Raw genomic sequence first — 19,921 nt, 5'->3', positions numbered from 1 at the left:
TGAGGGTTGAAAGTGACTAGGAGAAGCAGGAAGCAAAACCCATAATTGAGTCTAAATATAAATGTGGACTTTTGTGTCTGAGTGAACTTCAAAACTGTTTTTGATATGATAGATCTCTTACCTACGTAAGAGTTCATCCAAAATAGTTGTTTTCCTAGTATTGCATAAGGAACAACTAAGGATGTAAATGTATCATCTTTTTTTTTGTTTATTTAACAAAAATTTGAGTAGATATAATGTGCCAGGTGTTTTGCTAGATCCTGGAACTACAGAACAAATATTCTACCTTCAAGAAACTATTTGAGGAGACAGATGCATATTTTTAAATGTTTATATGAATACTATAATGCAAATGTGCACAGAGTATTCTGAGAACACGAAGAAGAAATACCTCTTTTAGCATGAGGGTCCTAGGCCAAAGGAGGATTTGACTCCTTAACTGTGACTTCAAAAATGTACTTGGACTAGGCTGGATAGAAGATAGCAAAGGACACTCAGGGTCCTGGGAACAAAAGCATGGATGGAAGACATACTCTAGGGGATTTGTTGGTTGGTCTAAATATATTTCCACATATGTGGGATTCTATCATTAAAATATATTTGATTTTGTAAGTTTGAATTCACTTTGAGAAACATAGGAGCAAACTTTAAATAGATATTGTGATAATAATTATTTGTCGATTCAAAACCACTCTGTGGATGAATTTATTTTTCCTTAGGTACAAGGTATCGAATTCACAGTATTTGCTTCTATCAAGAAGTTCTAGAGACTTTTCTGGACTCTTCCCCAGGCAAATTCTTCTTTTTAATGTACTTTCTACCTTTGATCTACATTTTCTCTGGAAATAGATGAAGCCTATAGGCTTACCACAAAAGCAAGGTTTTCCAGCCTCAGCACTACTGACATTTTAGACTAGATAATTCTTCATTGGTCTGGAGCTCTCCTGTACATTATAGGATGTTTAGAAGCTTCCCTGGCCTTTACTTATGAGGTGTTCATGGAAGATTCCTACCCTTCCAATAGTTGTGACAATCAAAATATCTCTAGATATTGTAATACATTCTTTGGGGGACAAATCACCACTGGTTGAAAACCACTGCACTAACATAAGCACTAACATAAGCTGAATGGGGCTCAAATGTTTGACTTTTAGTAATAATATAACATTGAAAGATTATTAGGTGACTTATGTAGGTAGTATTCAGCCACCAAATGCCAAATCACTCGCAATAAAAGCCAAAAGTATACTGGACAGACATATATTAGGAAAAGTCCTATGCTGGTGCCAGCATCATAACCCCTGCTAGTGACATTGTCATTCCTTCCCTGAGCACACAAGGCAGGTCCAGCTCATCTGTGACCTGTAAGAAAACTGGAATGACTAAATCTTCTTTCCTGAAGTGATGCTACACTCTAACCCATGGTTCTCAACTTCAGGTGCCCTGTGGAAACTTCTGAGATTTATTTTTCATTTTTCAATTTTTTAAAAATTTTTATTTAAATTCTAGTTAGTTACCATGTAGTGTAATATTGGTTTCAGGAGTGGAATTTAGTAATTCATCACTTACATATAACACCCAGTGCTCAACACAAGTGCCCTCCTTAATGCCCATAACGCCTTTAGCCCATTTCCCATCCACCTCCCCTCCAGCAACCCTCAGTTTGTTGTCTATAGTTAGGAGTCTCCTATGGTTTGCTTCCTTCTCTTTTTTTCCCCATCCCTATGTTCCTCCTTTTTGCTTCTTAAATTCCATATGTAAGTGATATCATATGATATTCACCTTTCTCTGACTTATTTCGCTTAGCATAAAACATTCTAGTTCCATTCATGTCATAGAAAATGGCAAGATTTTATTCTTTTTGATGGATGAGTAATATTCCATTGTGTGCATGCGTGTGTGTGTGTGTGTGTGTGTGTGTATCGCTTCTTCATCCATTCATTGGTTGATGGATATTTTGCCTCTTTCCATAGTTTGGCTATTGTTGATAATATTGCTATAACATTGGGATGCATGTATCCTTTCAAATCAGTATTTTTCATCCTTTGGGTAAATGCCTGGTAGTGCAATTGCTGGGTCATGGGATATTTCTATTTTTAACTTTTTTGAGGAAACTCCATACTGTTTTTCGGAGTGGCTGCACCAGTTTGCATTCCCACCAACAGTCCTCAAGCATTCCCGTATTGTTTGTTTGTTTAGTATTTGTTTTTGATTTTTTTGAGAGAGTAGGGGAAGAGCAGAGAGAGGGGAATAGAGGATCCAAAGAACACTTTGCACTGACAGCAAGTCTGATGCAAGGTTTGAGCTCAAACTGAAATTAAGACCTGAGCCGAAGTCTGACGCTTAACCCACTGAGCCACCCAGGTGCCCTAACAGGGTTCCCCTTTTGGAGGAGATTTAAGGAATAGTGAAACTTTGATTACTCTGCAACGTTCTGATTTAATTTAAACAATACTGATACCCCAGTTACACCCAGAGGTTTGGATTTAATTGGATTTAATTGGCGTGAGGTGAGGCCTAGGTATTAGAAGTTTTAAAAGTTCCCATGAGATTTTAATGTGTTGCCAAGGTTGAGAAGCACTGCTCCCTTTACCTTACCTTGGGCTACGAATCACCCTTTTTTTTTTCTTTTTAATCTCCATTTTGTTCAGGGATATTGAGAGGCAGTTAACTCTTCAGTTATACATATATATAATTATATATCATTAGTTTTTATAAAGGTCATGAATTTAGTGTCTACTTTAAAGCTAGTAATTTAGTTTTTAGAACTGGGAATTTAGTCTTTAACCCACTCTTTCCCAAACTTGTCTGCACATCAGAATCAGCTGATTTTTGTATTTTTCAGGCTCAGGTCACATCCCAATTAATTCTCAGTCTCTGGGGGTGCTCCAGTGTATCAGTTATTGGTGAAGTTTACCAAGTGATCCCAGTGAGCAGATGTGTTTGGAAATCACTGTTTTAACCAGATCTGGAAAGGGATCTAATTGTTTGAGCCCAGTAGATATAGATCATTGGTTCTCATCTGTAGCTGCACATTAGAATCACCTGGGGAGCTTTTAAAACTCCTGAAACCCAAACTGCACCCCAAGTCTATTAAGTCAGAATTGCCTGGGGGAGTGGCCAGTCACCAGCAGCTCTTAACATTCCTTAGATGATTCCAATAAGTAGTCAAGCCATGGGTCTCAGACTCTAGCATGCCTCAGAATCACCTGCAGGGTTCAGTAAAACAGATTTCTGGGTTCCATACCCAAACCTTCTAATTCAGTAGGTCTACATTGAGGCTCAAGACTTTGCATTTCTTTTTTTTTTTAATTTTTTTTCAACGTTTTTTATTTATTTTGGGACAGAGAGAGACAGAGCATGAACAGGGGAGGGGCAGAGAGAGAGGGAGACACAGAATCAGAAACAGGCTCCAGGCTCCGAGCCATCAGCCCAGAGCCTGACGCGGGGCTCGAACTCACGGACCGCGAGATGGTGACCTGGCTGAAGTCGGACACTTAACCGACTGCGCCACCCAGGCGCCCCAAGACTTTGCATTTCTAGCAAGTTCTCAGCTGCCACTATTGTTGCTGGTCCAGGGCCCACACTTTGAAATTTAATCACTGGTTTAGAAAATCAGGTTAATACGGGCACCTGGGTGGCTCAGTTGGTTAAGCGTCCAACCTCGGCTCAGGTCATGATCTTACCAATGTGAGTTCGAGCCCCATGTGGGGCTCTGTGCTACCAGTTCAGCACCTGGAGCCTGCTTCAGATTCTGTGTCTCCCTCCCTCTCGGCCCCTCCCCTGCTCACACTTTGTCTCTCTCTCTCTCTCAAAAATAAATAAACATTAAAAAATTTAAAAAAAAAAGAAAATCAACTTAGTAAATGAAAGATGAAAAGTGACACATGGAAAATTAAGTCTAACTTCCAGGAATTTCTCCAGTGCTGCCTATTTTACTGAGTTTTGAATTCTATTATTTAATATTTCCATGAGAAGGAGCACCTGACTGGCTCAGGAGGAAGAGCATGCGATGCTTCATCTCAGGGTGGTGAGTTCCAGCCCTATGTAGGGTATACAGAGTACCTAAAAATAAATAAATAAAATCTCCATTATAACTATTTTAATATTTTCTTCTTTTTTTTATATTAATTCTCTTCCACTTGAATTAGTTTTCCCTTTTTATATCCTGATGCTGCTTCTTCTTCTTCTTCTTCATTTCATTAACCCAAATGAGGGTATCTACGCAACGGCAGTAAATACAATATCTGATGAAGGAACGATGATTGCAGAAGTTGAGGTTCCACAGAGGGAGAAATGAGCACCTGCAGCAGAGCAGAGTCTGCTTTAAGGTATTCAGATTGTCCACCAAGTGCTAAAGTACTTATCCCTCACAGAAGGTTTAAGCTGGATGGAATCCTTGCCCCATTTCTCTGGCCCCAGGACTCACTTGGGAATCTCAGGTATCTGCCCTCCTACTTGAGACAGTAATATGTACAACTTTAGGCAGATGATGAATGTTTGAGTCAACCACTCAGAAAGCTCTGGAGGAAGTTGCTGAGCTTGCCATTCTATAGCCCAATCATTTTCTTGTTTCTATAACAGTCTATATGATGCTATTCTTCTCTCTCCATACCTTCTCCCATATCCACCCCCACAAACACCAAAAATAAAAGAAAAAAAAACTTACTTAGAAACAAATTAGGGAATTAGAGAAAGATCAAACAAACTGTACAGTAGAAGTAATCAAACAAATTGTGCAGAAGTAAACTTCACAATTAAAAAACAACAGCAAAATAACCAGACAGAAAATCAACACGTGAGCAACATCTTACACCAATGGGATCTAACAGACATAGAGAGAAAACTCTACCCACCCACAGCAAAATATACACTCTTCTCAAGTATACAGGGAACATTCTCCAGGGCAGAGTGCATTTTATGCTACAAAACAAGTCTTAGTAAATTTAATAAAATTGAAATCACACTACACATCTTTTCTGATCAAAATGGAACATGACTAAAAATCAATACGAGGAAAACTGGAAAATCTACAAATATGTGGAAATGAAATAAGACATTTTGAAACAACCAATGAGTCAAAAAAGAAATCACAAGAGAACTTAGAAAATATTTTGACACAAATGAAAATAAAAATATGACATTCCAAACTATGGGATGCAGTGAAAACAGTGCTAAAATAGAAATATATAGTTGTTATTGCTTACAATAAAAAAGAAAGATTTCAAATCAAGAGCCTAATTTTATAACTTAAAGAACTAGAAAAAAAAGAACTAAACCCAAAACTAGCTGACATAAGGAAATTACAGAGATTAGAACAGAAATCAACAAAATAAAGAAAGAAGAAAAAAGTACAGAAAATTCATAACCAAGAATTATATTTTTAAAAGATCAACCAAATAAATAAAACTTTGGCTAAATTAACTGTGTAAAAAAGAAAGGAGATTCAATTAAATTGGAAATGAAAAAGGAGACATTATAATCAATCTTACAGAAATAAAAGAATTATAAGAGAATGCTATAAAAAATTGTATGCCAACAAATTTGATAACCTAGATAAAATGTATAAATTCCTGAAAACACAGAGCCTACCCAAACTAATCGTGAAGAAATAGGAAGCCTTAGCAGATCTTTCACTAGTAAAGGGATCGAATCAGCAATCAAAAACAACTCAGTAGGGGCTCTTGGGTGGCCCTCTTGGTTAAACGTTCAACTCAGGTGACTTTGGCTCAGGTCATGATCTCATAGTTTGTGGAATTAAGCCCCAAGTTAGGCTCAGTGCTCACAGCTTGGGATTCTGTCCCTCTCTCTCTGCCCCTCCCCAGCTCATATTCTCTCTCTCTCTCTCTCTCTCTCTCTCTCTCAAAATAAATAAATAAACTTAACAAAAACAACAACAAAAATCTCTTACCAACAACAAAAAAGCCCAGGACCAGAAGGCTTCATCAGTGAATTCTATCAAATATTTAAAGAAGAATTCACATCAATCTTCCTCAGTCTTCCAAAAATTGAAAAGAACACTTGAAAAGTCATTCTATGAGCCAACATTACCCTGATACCAAAGCCACACCAAGACAATACAAGATACGAAAACTATTGATCAATGTCCCTGATGAATATTGATATAAAAATCCTCAACAAATACCAGCAAATCTATTTATACACATTTATACACAATAACCAAGATTCCAAGATTTATTTCTGGCATGAAAGGATGGTTCAACTTATAAAAATCAGTCAATTTTGTATGATCACATTAATATAATGAAGAATATAAACCACATGATTATCTGAACTGATCCATAAAATAGCTGACAAAACTCAACATCCTTGCATGATAAAAACACACAACAAATGAAGAATAGAAAAAAAAAAAACTACTTCAACATAAAAAGGCCATAAGTGAAAAGCCCATAGCTAACACCATATTTGATGGTGAAAGAGTAAAATCATTCCCTCTAACATCAGGAATAAGAGGAAGGTGTATGCTTTTGTCACTTCTATTCAACATAATTCTGGAAGTCCTATCTAGAGCAATTAGGCAAGAAAAAAAAACATTCAAATCAAAAAGAAAAAATAATACCTCTGTTCAAGACAAAATAATGTCATGGGTAGAAAACCCTATAAAGATCCCACAGAAATACACATTAGAACTAATAATAAATGAATTTGGCAAAGTTGCAGGATACAAAATCAATACACAAGAATCAGTTGTGTTTCTATATGTTAACAATGAATAATTCAAAGAGGAAATTTAAAAAACAAGTTTACTTACAATAGCGTAAGAAAGAAGAGATATTTAGGAATAAACTTAATCATGGAGGTAAGAGACTTGTACACTGAAGACTGAAGGAAATTAAGAAATGCTGCTGAAGGAAATTACAGAAAACAATGAAATGGAAAGACAGCCCCTGTTTATGGATTGAAAGATTTAGTAATGTTATGATGTCAATACCACTCAAAGTGATCTATGGTTTTAATGCAATCCCTATCAAAATCTCAATAATATTTTCAAAGAAACAGAAAAATCCATCCTAAAATTCATGTGGATTCTCAAGAGACACCGAATAGCCAAGAAAATCTTGAAAAAGAGGAACAAAGTTATAGATCTTATACTTCCTGATTTCAAGACTTATTACAAAGCTACAATAATCAAACCAATATGATACTGGCATAATGACAGACGTAAAGACCAATAAAATAGAACAGAGATCCCAAAAATAAACCCTCACATTTATGGTTAAATGATTTTCCACAAGGGTGCCAAGACCGTCCATTGAGAGAAAGAACAGTCTCTTCAACAAATGGCATCAGGAAGATTGGATATCCTCATGCAAAAGAATGAAGCTGGATTGCGAGCTTACATCATATACAAAAATTAGCTCAAAACAGATCAAAGACTTAAATGGAAGACCTAAAACTATAAAACTCCTGGAATAACACAGAAAAAGCCTTCATTACATTGGATTGGCAAGTATTTTTTTTAATATGACATGAAAGCACAGGCAAGAACAACAACAAAAAAATAGACTAATGGAACCACATCAAACATAAAAACTTCTGCATATAAAATAACCCAATCAGTGTAAAGGCAACCTACATAATAGGACAAAATGTTTGCAAGTCATGTATCTACTAAGGGCCAATATCCAGACCATACAAAGAACTTCGAAAACTCAACAACAGCAACAAATAACCCAATGAGAAAATGTACAAAGAACTTGAATAGACGTTTCTCCAAAGAGGTGACACAAATGGCCAACAAGCAAAGGAAAAGATACGCAACATCACTGGTCATTAGAAAAATGCAAATCAGAGCTAGAACAAAATATTACCTCACACCTGTGAGAATGGCTACTGGTAAAACAAAAACAAAACAAAATAACAAATGAATAACAAGTGTTGATGCAGATGGGGAGAAATCAGAAATCTTGGCACACTGTTGGTGGGAATGGAAAATGGTGTAGTCACTATAAAAAACAGTATGATGGTCCCTCAGAAAGTTCAAAGTAGAACAATCGTATGATTTAACACTTTCACTTATGTGCATATTCCCATAAGAATTGAGAGCAGAATCTTGAAGAGATATTTGCACACCTAGGTTCCTAGCAGCACTATTTACAATAGCCAAGAGATGAAAACACTCCAAGTATCCATCCACAGATGAATGCATAAACAAAATGTGTTATATGCACAAAATGAAATGTTATTCAGCTTTAAAAAAGAAAATAATACTAGCAGAGGACGTTTGGACATGAACTACAACAGCTCTTTTGAAGGGTCTTTAGCCTGATAACCTTTGGATGTAAACCACAGCATTGACTTTTCCCTGGGGCTTTTAGCTTGCCATTCCTGTGGATTTTGGACTTCCCAGACTCTATAACTGTATGAGATAATCCCTTAAAATCTCTATCTCTATCACTATCTCATCTCTATCTCTATCTCTATATCATCTCTATCTCTCTATCTCTCTCTCTCTCTCTATGTATGTGTGTATGTGTATATACATATGTATATACATATATATGCATAATCTCCTATTGATTCTGTTTCTCTGGAGAACTCTAATATAGAACTCTGAGCAATAAATGGATAAAACTTGAGGACATTATGCTAAGCAAAATAAGCTAGGCACAAAAAGACAATGATAAATACTATATGACTCCATTTATATGAAGTATTCAGAATATTCAAATTCATATAAACATAAAAATGAATGGTGGTTGCTAGGGCCTGGGAGGACAGGGAAATGGGGAGTTGTCTAATGGGTGTAGCATTTCAATTGTGCAAAATGACAAAGTTCCAGAGATTGGTTGCACAACAATGTGAATACACCTGACACCAGTGAACTGTACTCTTAGAAGAGTTAAGATAGTTTTGTTTTGTTTTGTTTTGTTTTACCACAATTAAAACAAAATGAAGCAAAACAGAAAACAATGACAAGCTATCACTACCTGCCTGGTTCTCCTGGATCTGAAATAAACTACAGAGTTAAAATTGGGAAACATCTGCAATGGTTTCAATGACAAAGAGAAGACACATGAGTTGGAATGCACACCCAAACTGAAATTGAATCAACAATTTCCAGCTGGCATTACAAATTGTAACAAATCAACAAATAGACAAAAGGCCAAACAAATGAGATATTTTCCTATATATAGCATGCAAGGATGCATGAGGTACAAGGGCAAGGACACACGCCTCTATTCCACTCTCGGTGGCAAGTTCCTTATGGGATCTTAAGTCCATTTAAGTCAACACAGGATATGTGGGAAAACTGAAGTTATTCAGAAAGGAACATCTTAAGAACTGAAAATATGTATTATAGGAATGTTATTTGAATGTGGAGGTTAGGTGTTTTACATATAAAAGTTAAGGGAATCCAGATTTCTTGATGTATAAACTAGAGTGGAAGAAAAAAGTTACTAAGTTATTATAAGGAGGAGGTTTTCCAACAGTTCTGTCTCCTTACACACTGAACTGAAGGATATGGACTTCAATTCAGGAAAAATTTTCCTGGGAGCAAGAGCAGCTAAACATTGACAAAGAGAATGGTAGGCTATCGGTATTGGCCGTGTAACAAAGAAGTCTGTACCCGAACTTAGGCGCTTAAAACAACACACATCCACTATTCATTATTTTACCATTTCTGTGGGTCTGAGCACGGTTTAGCTGGGTAATTTGCTCAGGGTCTCACAAAATTTACATCAGAGTATTGACGGGAGGTATAATCTCGTGTTATCTCAGAGTCCTCTTCCAAGCTCACTGGTTGTAGGCAGAATTCAGTTTCTTGGGGCCCCTGGGTGGCTCAGTCGGTTAAGCGTCCGACTTCAGCTCAGGTCATGCTCTCACAGCTCGTGGGTTCGAGCCCTGCGTCGGGCTCTGTGCTGACAGCTCAGAGCCTGAGGCCTGCTTCTGATTCTGTCCCTCTCTGTCTCTGACTCTCCCTTACTCACATTCTGTCTCTGTCTCTCAAAAATAAATGTAAAACAAAAAAATTAAAAAAAAAAAAGAATTCAGTTTCTTGCAGCTGTGTGGACTGAAGCTCTCTTCTCTGGCACATGGCCCTTTCCACACCATTGGCACTTGCTTCTTCAAGGCAAACAGGAGAGAGTCTGTTGCTGCTCCTTGTGTCTTGCCTCTAGACTCTTTTTGAAATGGCTCACCTGATTAATTCAGCCCACACAGGATAATTCCTTTTTTGATTAATTCAAAATCAACTAATTAAGAACTAATCACATCTGCAAAATTACTTCACTTTTGTCATTTAATATAATAGAATCATGGGATTAATACCCCATGATATTCGCAAGTCCCACCCACACTAATAGGGAAAGGACTATATTATGCATGTGAAAGGCCAGGACTCTTTGAGGCCATCTTGGAATCCTGCCTACCACACAATCTCAATTTTTGCATATCTGACTCCAAACTATATCACTTTCTATTTAATTGCTGAATCTCACTCTAACTATGGAGTAGATAGAAGTCCCATTTGTTCCTATCAAACATGCTTGCAGAACATTTTCCCAAGAGGAAAACTTGTGGATGGGCCAGCCCAGCATAGAGGTAGAATAGTCAGCCTATATGTGGTTGAAGGGGTGCCATATCACCATGCCTGCCTAAAAGTGTCTTTCCAGGCTTGCAATAAAACCTGACATCACCTTCAGTAGAGCCACTCTGTGGGATTCATCCTCCAGAAGTATCCCCAGGTAAAAGTCGAGAGGTAAATGAGTTGGCGGGGATTGGTCTGAGGGTGGGGGGATTCAAATTTAATGTTGATGACACTCTTATAGGAACACCTCAGTGCTCAACTGAGATAGGAGTAATCTCCATACTTCAGGATTGACATTACAAGCATCCACATACGTGTTTCCTAACATAATATCCATTAAATAATCACACTTAAATCCTTTGTTGACTTCGAAACCAAAATGTCATAACAATCTCCCCTTTGCTTAATGATCTACAGAACGGTTGGGTTATTTTCCTTGAGGTTATTCCCATATTTCGTAGTTGCCAAGCAGATTGAAGTGATAGGAATTGCACCATTCCCTTTAGGAGACTATTTTTTTTTGTTGTTTCAAATACATCAGTAGAGTTATGTTACATTTTCTTTTCCCCAGGGGAAATTCCTTGACTTTGCATAATAAATAAGGTGTCTTTATTAACAAACCTCAGAACTTCATCATTTATTATATTGCTTTAACTTAGCTACATTCTTTTTCCCCTTCTACTAAAGAACACTGTAGGTATTGACTAAAACATGACATTTATTCATTTGGCATGCTTCCCTGTTTGTATGTCAGTGGAACATAGCATGATCCAGAGCACGCATGACGTTCTCTTCAGGAAAGAAAAGGCACATGTTTATATAAACTGTGGCTTACAAGATGTGTAACAAGTTCTGATAAAAAGTTGATTCAATGTCCTAGCTGATTGTGCACATGTCATACGTGCTATTTAAGGAAAGTGACCACATTGTATAGATTTTTTTTCTTAGTGTCTGTTAAAGCAATAACACAGGAAGCATGTTATTATAACCTACAGGGATCATAAATACTAACCCTATAGCGTTTTTATTACCAACTTATATCAGAGGCAATCTGGCACTCTTTACACATAAGATCCTCCCATTAGTAAGCAGTCTTATATTACAGACATAAAATATTTGTAAGCATTTTTGACTTGGCCAAACTACTGCAGCTGTGTCACATTTGTTTTTCCTTATTTTAATATGAGCTTATTTAGATGAAATTGGAATTGCCTTCTTCTCCTGTAGATGACAGATCTGGTTTAGTGCCAGGCCACTTAGTGAGGCCTATCAAACAACGCTCTATTATGTACAGTGGCATAATTTGAAAATCACAAGACCACTAACTCATAACACATGTGAGTGTACTCAGTTGTTTCAAAGTCTAGCTTTTTACAGATGATTTTATATTCCATTTTAGAATGCTCTTTATTGTCTCTCCTGCAGATAGTTCATCTGATCATCTCTGAACTATTTTAACATTTTTTTTACATTTTTTAATAGAATACACAGCTATATATCATAACTAAACAAACACAGCAAAGCGACAAGTCAAAACAAATTTTCGTTCACTTTTGTGTTGCATCAACTTGCACTTGGGAAATCTATGAACTGGATCGGAGAATGAGATTTTCCTAATTGTGACTTCCTCTCATTCCCCTATCACTGACTCCCCTACCCAATGCTGGGCCATACTGCTCTCATTCAGGGGCTTCTCTAACATCCTAGGAAGTTGGTGGTTCCTGTCACCCAATGTATTTCCAGTAGTATCAAGCCGTAGCAAAGTAAGTACCCTTTCTCGATCTCCTCTCAAAAACTGAGAGAGTGAGACTCTAATCCTCAAGTTACATACTCCAAGGTTAGTGAGCAACAGAGGTTTTAAGCAATGCTTGTTTTTCAGGATTAATATGAAAGCCTCCTCCATCTACTGGGCACAGACACTTTCTCAACTCTGAATAATTTCGTAACAACTTCTCTGAGCATCTGTTTACAACAGGAGACATTCTCACTATCCTGAAGACCCCCATGGGGGAAAAATTCTGCTCTGTACATTGTTTTGCTTCGCACTTTAATCTCTGCTTGACTGGTCTGGATTTTATCTATTGGCTCAGTTCTCAACTGACCTTGATCCTAAATACTATGTAGCTCCAAATTTATGTGATGAGTTACATATTCGTATCTGTTTAGTTCTTTTCTCAATCTTATGAGTAATCACTAACCTCTATATTAACGGGTTTAGACTGTTCTATTAGTGGTTTTAGACTACAAAATCTTTTAGGGCTGGAACTATAATGATAACTAAACAATGAAGCAGTATCACAGCACCCTGTTGGGTACCATCCAGGTTAGTAAATACTCAAAAACTAATTATCAGTGAATTATGGCAGTAATGATTTAGTGCATCAGAGAAATCCCATAAGGTACCCCAATGAGAAAAAGCTACACCCAAAGTGTAGCTAAGTTGGTAATAGAATAATAATAGTATATTGCCCCTATAAGTTTCTGGCAAAGGGGACAAGCCGAACGTAACTAAAACAAGGGAATGAAAAAGTGAAAAAGAGCATGGCCAAAAGTCCCAAAGAGCAATGTTTTTATAATTATCACCTGTTGAAAAAAATTTAATGCAAGTTCAGCTTCAGATATCCCTGTAAAAGTGTGGTAAATTTTCGTTGAGGATCAGGAAACTAGACAAAAAAAAAAAAAAACCATGTTTGTTACGCAAAGTGTGATTTTATTATTTGAGTTTTAGTTTCAGCAGAAAACATTGAAAAGGATGCAGAAAAGCACAGAACAATTGTTTTGACTGAATTTAACATTATCAGCCATTTTCCTTTTTCCTTCCCTTAATTACCTGGTTTGTTGACATATTTAGCAAGTTGGTTGGATAATCAGCATCACAAAATTCTGTAATATAAATCACAAATAGCTAGTGACCGGTTCTGTTGCGATAAAAACATTGTAAAGAGTGGTTTGCATGGGCTCAGAAAAAAGGCTTTCTTGCCATTTCGCTATTAGGAAACAAAAATGGCAAAGGACAGAATTTCACATTCACATGATAATCAAAAATAGTGTTCTCAAGGTCCATGTAAAGAAACATGGAACCAGATTACTTATTTTTCAGACACGTGTGAGAATTCGCAACCAAACTTTCTTCTTTCCTCTTCCAACAAACACAACTGAAGTGCGAACTTTTAGGGATAAAGAGATAAAGCAACGTGAACACTTATGTTTTCTTCGTTACCCAATCAAAATTCCCAGACTGTACCTTTCATTAATTCTATGTTATTCTTCTAAAACTCCGTTTTTTCAAAAAATAATAATAAAGACAAAACATTTTTTAGAAGAACATATACTAAGTTTTCAGTTGGGGGATTTTTTTTTTTTTTTTTTGATGACTTCTGAAAGCCTTTTGACGTGGACTCCAAAAAAGGCATATATATATATATATATATATATATATATATATATATAAAATCCTTAGAAATGCGTTTTAAAACAGTAAAACCCTGAGAATTGCATAACTGGATACTCTCAGCTGCCGCTGTGAGAAAAATCGCGGTAGAGGGATGAAGCCTGAAAGTAAAATTTTAGCTGCTGGATAACGAGGACATTCAGCGTCAGAAGCGGATCAGCTGGCCAAATGGTAAACAGGCCCTCTCGGAGCAGGGTAGCTTGAAGCCAGTGGAGTTATTTGCGAGATGGGGAGAGAGGCCCACGTGACGCGCGCACGGATGGCGCGCACATGGCCCCCTCCCCCACTGGGCCTGTCCAGTCGGCTCCGCCAAGTGTGGACTCGTGATTCAAACTGACAAGAACCTTGCTCCCTCCCTGATCCAGAAAGAAAGAGCCTTGTCAAGTCGAATATCCTGCTTGCTACACAGGAGCCGTGGTGCCAGGAACAATGCGGGGAACTCAAAATGGGCCCTGGATCAGCCAGAGGCCTCGGGCCCTGGCGTGGCTGCTCCCAGGGCAGCGAGAAGTGTAACTGAAGCTTAAATGGCATTGCGTTCTTTTTTGGAGGAAATGCTGGTTCATTTTTGTTGTTTTGTTTGCTTTGCTTTTCTGTTATTTGCTTACTTCTGAACTTTGAAGGCCAGCTTGGAAAGTAAAATACACATGTTTTGTTAAGGAAAACAAATAAATACTCAACAGACACTTACCCAAAAAACAAATTCTGTTCAACCGAATAATAAACACATTAAACTCCCCTTACGCCAGATGAAAGAGCCATTGGGGGTGCGGGTGTAAAGATGAATAAAACCTTTGGTTTCCAGGGGACTGACACAGGCTGTAGGGGGTGACACTGTACATTTACAAGATACAGGGACATCACAGAATTTAACGGTTGAAGGCCCGCTTTTGATTTTTTTTTATTTCCCCTCTGCTTGCTCTGTGATCTTTGGCCAGTCATTTGACTTCTGCGCCCTATTTTTCTACCTGTGAAATATTTATGAATAACTAACTCACAGGAGAAGTATGAGAATTAAATAATATAATATGTAAAAAAAAAATGCATTTTGGATGCATGAAGTGCTCTACAAAAAGTTAGTTATAATTTGGCCGGAGGCAGGCAGGCAGGACCCGTGGTTTCTAGCTCACATTCCTGACTTGATCTTGCTCTGTATTTTCAGAGACAAGATAAGGTCCCTTTCAGAGCTCAGATTCTATCTTCCAGCAGAATATATTTCAAGAAAGAATTAAGTATAATAGATAAGAGGAAGTGCCAAAAATAAATAAATAAAGCCCTGAGGAATAAAGGACCATATCCAACTGGGGTAATAGCAGAAGGCTTCTCAATTAGAGCTAACACATACCTGATGGAAATGGCAGATTCCCACAATGGGCTGCTTTATGCTGGTATAAATGCCCCAAAACCAGTGATCACTGTTTCCTAGGATTTCCATTCACAACTCCAATCTACTGTGTGTGAGCGTTTCAAAGAGATTGGTCATTAACAAGTGAGGAAGCAGGATGCAATGCACTGGCACCTAGAGTTGGCTTTGCAGTTCCATCTTTTATCCGGAACAATAGAGAAAGGACATCTGTGCTTGGAGGCTGTCCTCCCCACCAAACATAATGATGTCTTCCCGTTGTTTAAAGGGAGAATATCTTCAAAATGAGAACGATTTCTGGGAAAATAAGTTTTCTGTAAGGTAGTGAGGAAAGGGTAAAAGAGAAGACGGTTGCCAGGTGAAACACAGTTGTCACAACCCAGAAGGCTGATGTTGACGTTTGTGAAGGAAGGGCTAGGTCTGTAGCCCTGCAGCATCAGAAATATCTTGAATACTCATTAGAAACAAATTTCCTGGGGGTGTGGGAGGGGTGGTGGGAGAAGATGGTTCAGTTGGTTAAGCGTCTGACTCTTGGTTTCGGCTCAGGTCATGATCTCTCAGTTTGTGAGTTCAAGTCCCACATCGGTCTCCGTGCTGGCAGTGGGGAGCCTGCTTGGGACTTTCACCCTCCCTCTCTCTCTCTCTCTCTGTCTCTCTCTGCCCCTCCCTCACTCACGTTGTCTCTGACTCTCTGAAAATAAATTTTAAAAATGTTTAATTAAAAAAAAAAGGATTTTTATCAGCATCTGGTATTCTCATGATTCAACCTACAGACCACTTGCTTCTCGTGAGAGAGTCACTGAATATACACGTACCAGGGACCCGTAATTGTTAGCGAGTCCCAGCAATGAGGAAACCTCCTTTCCCTCCGTTTAGGCTAAATCCTATAGGACCCCAACTGTGACATTTAGCACCTTTCACTGCATTGATCTATCAATGTGTTTCTCTCCTCACCCTTGACTCAAAGATCCTCAAAGGTAAAAATGATTTTCTACAATTTTTTTTAAAAATTTATTTATTTTGAGAGAGAGCGAGCACAAGCAGGGGAGGGTCAGAGAAAAAGAGAGACAGAATCCCAAGCAGGCTCCGCAGCATCAGTGCTGAGCCCCATGCGGGGCTCAAACTCAGAAACTGCGAGATCATGACCCCAACCGAGATCAAGAGTCCCCCGCTTAACGGAGGGAGCCACCCAGGCGGCCCACGATCTTCTTCATTTTTAAATCTAAGGCCCTCATACAGTGTCTGGCAAATTTCAGATGCTCAATAAATGTTCATTGACTAGAACTAAAACTTGGGCGCCAAAGAAACTTGCCCCAGCCGTGAATGTTAGCGGAGAGCCAACCCCAGAGAAGCCGCTGCAGTTGGCAGCTGTGGAGCGATCGACGAGAGATGACAAATGGTTGGTTTGGCAGGAGTGTGGAGTTGAGGCTGGAAACAAAACAGGGCAGTCCCACAAAGGAATGCACCGGCTGTATCTATTATAAACTCTAGTTCAAAGGAAAACACAGAGGAACCGAAGAAAAACAACTTCAAAGCGTCAAGCATTCGGCAATATTTATTAAGTAACCACTATGGGCCAGGTAGTCTGCCAGATTCTGGGGATGCAGCAGAAAGCGGAAAAGATGTGCCTGCCCTTACAGAGCTAATGGTCACACACATATCAAGGTGCTATGGGGGAAATGTAGAAGGGGCTATGAGGATGTGTACTAGGAAGGCCCGAGTGTGTGTGCCTCTGTGTGTAGCTATGGCTGTTAAGATAAGGGCTGAGGGGCTGGTGGGGAAGATTTGTCTGAGGAAATAAGATACAACCAGAACCCTGAAAGGATAGGTAGGCCGTGATCAAGGGAAGAACAATCTAGGCAGATAAAATTATATGTATAACATCTCTGAAGAGCTTGTCACATCAGAGGAAATTTTTAACATTTTAGGTAGGTCATTAGAACAACAATTCTTAATGTTTAAAAAATTTTAGGTAAGTCATCAGAACAATGATTTTTAATGCTTATTGGTTCCGAGGCAGTCACCATTATTTCCTGTGGCTGGCTGTTGCAAAATCTGCCTATACTAGCTACCAGAAAACCAGAAGCTCTGGGGTAGACTTCCATCCTTAGGCGGCTCCTTAAGTTGTTCTGTAATGGCGACAACTTTCTTTTTTTATGTTTATTTATTTTTGAGAAAGAGAGAGAGAACGAGTGTGAGCAGGGAAGGGGCAGAGAGAGAGAGAGACACATATAGAATCTGAAGCAGGCTCCAGACTTTGAGCTGTCAGCACAGAGCTGGAGGCAGGTCTCCAACTTGTGAACCACGAGATCATGACCTGAGCCGAAGTTGGATGCCTAGCCAACTGAGCCCCCCAGGCGCCCTATAGTGGTGACATATTTAGCCAGGGAAGTCCCATTGGAGAAGTCACTTGATTTTGGCACCTCCATGGTCTGAGAATGTAGGAGAGGAAGGATTTTTGAATATTCTCAATTGACCAAAATACTATGCTTTACAGAATAAGTTTTTTGGACGTGAGAGAGAATTTTGTAGCCAAATTGTATTTTCCCCAAAAGTAATGACTTATACAGGAGGTTTGTAAAACTCAATCTCTTATGCTTGTAGGAGGTCAGATTGCACTTCAACGTCAAGAGTGCTGGCACGATGGAATACCACCAGCAGCCTGACGTGTAGTTCTTGGCAACTCTTTTTGGTACCCCCAGTTTTTGGCCACAGTTATGAAACCTTCTTGCCTCTTGATGTTATAAAAAAGAATCTAATTTTCTCTTCTGAATGAACATTCTAGTAGCACTCCATTTCTTCTGTGTGGTATACACTTCATCTCCTCCTATTTTAATCATTTTTCCAAGATCCTGAGTGTCATCAAGAAACTGGGGTTCTTCACTAGCGTCACTCTCCCTGTACAAAAATAATTTGTATGCAATGTTTGTTCTTTGCCTAACAAAGGGAGCATTTCACTCTTATTTTGATATATGTGGTATATACACTAGCTGTTTCAGCCTAGGGAGAATTTTTATGACCAACTAACAAACCCTAGAACAGTATTTATAATGTAAATCCTGATATACCATTATTTATACTTCAGTTCAGTAGCAAAAATTGGTTCTATGATAAATAAACTCTTGTTACCCAATCATTAGTCTATTGTAGCCACACTGACAAGTCAGGCCACAGGCAATGCAATATCACTAACAAAATGAATTAATTTATCTTTTTCAAAGGCACATTGGGGAATTGGAAATGTATGTTTTATAGCAACACTCCAAATAGAAAATATACCTAATAATTCAACATTTTAGGCAGATGTTTCAACCCATCAAGTTTATTTTATTCAACAAATGTTTATTGAGTGCTTCCTATGTTCCAGGCACTTTTCTAGGTGATGAGAGTAAACTCTACTGTGGAAAAGGAAACAGAGGATACACAAATAAAGAAGAAAAAAAAAAGACAAAACAAGTCCAGATTCTGATAATTGCTTTGAAGAGAGAGAGAAAACAAAACAAAAACAAAACAAAACAACACAAAACACAAGCAAGTCAGGTTGATACGATAGTCACCAGAAGACTGTGTTTCCTAAGGTGACCAGAAAATACTTTACGTCATTTGAAGGCCTTTATCTGCTATGAAAGTCATGCTGATAAATTTACACTGAACCACATGAAATTGCTTATAATCAACATTTTCATTCATAAAAATGGCAAAAATGGCATATCATTTGGTTCAACATAATAGCTGATAACCCTGAGAACCAATAGCAGACAGAATCTTTAGACCTATGGTTTTTATATTAATGCTTTATTTCAAATTCATAATTATTGTGGGCCTGAATTATCTGAGATTCAGCTTTTCATTCTTTCTTTTTTTTTTAAGACCCTGCATCTAGTTGAAAAATTTATCACTCCATAGGTCAGATAGATTCCTGAGCAGTATGTCTAGTCCATAAATAGACTTTAAGGACAGGATGTCAGGATGTCTGCAAAGAAGGGGCCTGTTGGAGCTTCTGTAAATAACACAGTAGCACAGCACTACCTCCAAAGTTTCTGCGCACCACATTGGTGAGAACACAGTGCCTTCGGAGCAATGTTCCTTCAGACTCAGCTCTGCCAGCTGCAAGATCCGCAGTGTGTCATTTAACCTCTCCTAGCCTCAGTGTTTTATCTTTTTTTTAATTAAGTTTGAGAGAGAGAGAGAGAGAGAGAGAGAGCATGTGCTTGTATGAGCAAGTAAGGAGGGGCAGAGAGACAGGGAGAGAGAGAATCCCAAGCAGCCTCCCCTCCCAAGAACCCAACATGGGACTTGATCATAAGAACCGTGAGATCATGACCTGAGTCAAAATGAAGATGCTTAACTGACTGAACCACCTAGGCTCCCCTCAATGTTTTATCTTTTAAATGAGAATAATTACCCTACCTTGCAGGATTGTTGCACATCTTATGGATACAGTAGAGTAACAGGATATACACATTCACTTAGTGGTAATACAAATTCAAATTTGCACTCTTGGGTCTCAAAAGAGGGACGGAAAAGAAAGAGAAAAGGCACTTGCAAAAAAATG

General features: G+C 38.3%; 1 pseudogene; it reads left to right on the top strand.

Annotated features, from left to right (window-relative positions):
- Positions 1-19,921, top strand: part of LOC125174433 (eukaryotic translation initiation factor 3 subunit E-like) — a 104,017-nt pseudogene that overhangs the window by 59,061 nt on the left and 25,035 nt on the right.

This window comes from Prionailurus viverrinus, chromosome C2, assembly GCF_022837055.1.
Source record: "Prionailurus viverrinus isolate Anna chromosome C2, UM_Priviv_1.0, whole genome shotgun sequence".
NCBI classification, from domain to species: Eukaryota; Metazoa; Chordata; class Mammalia; order Carnivora; family Felidae; genus Prionailurus; species Prionailurus viverrinus.
This window is presented reverse-complemented; position numbering and strand designations above follow the sequence as displayed.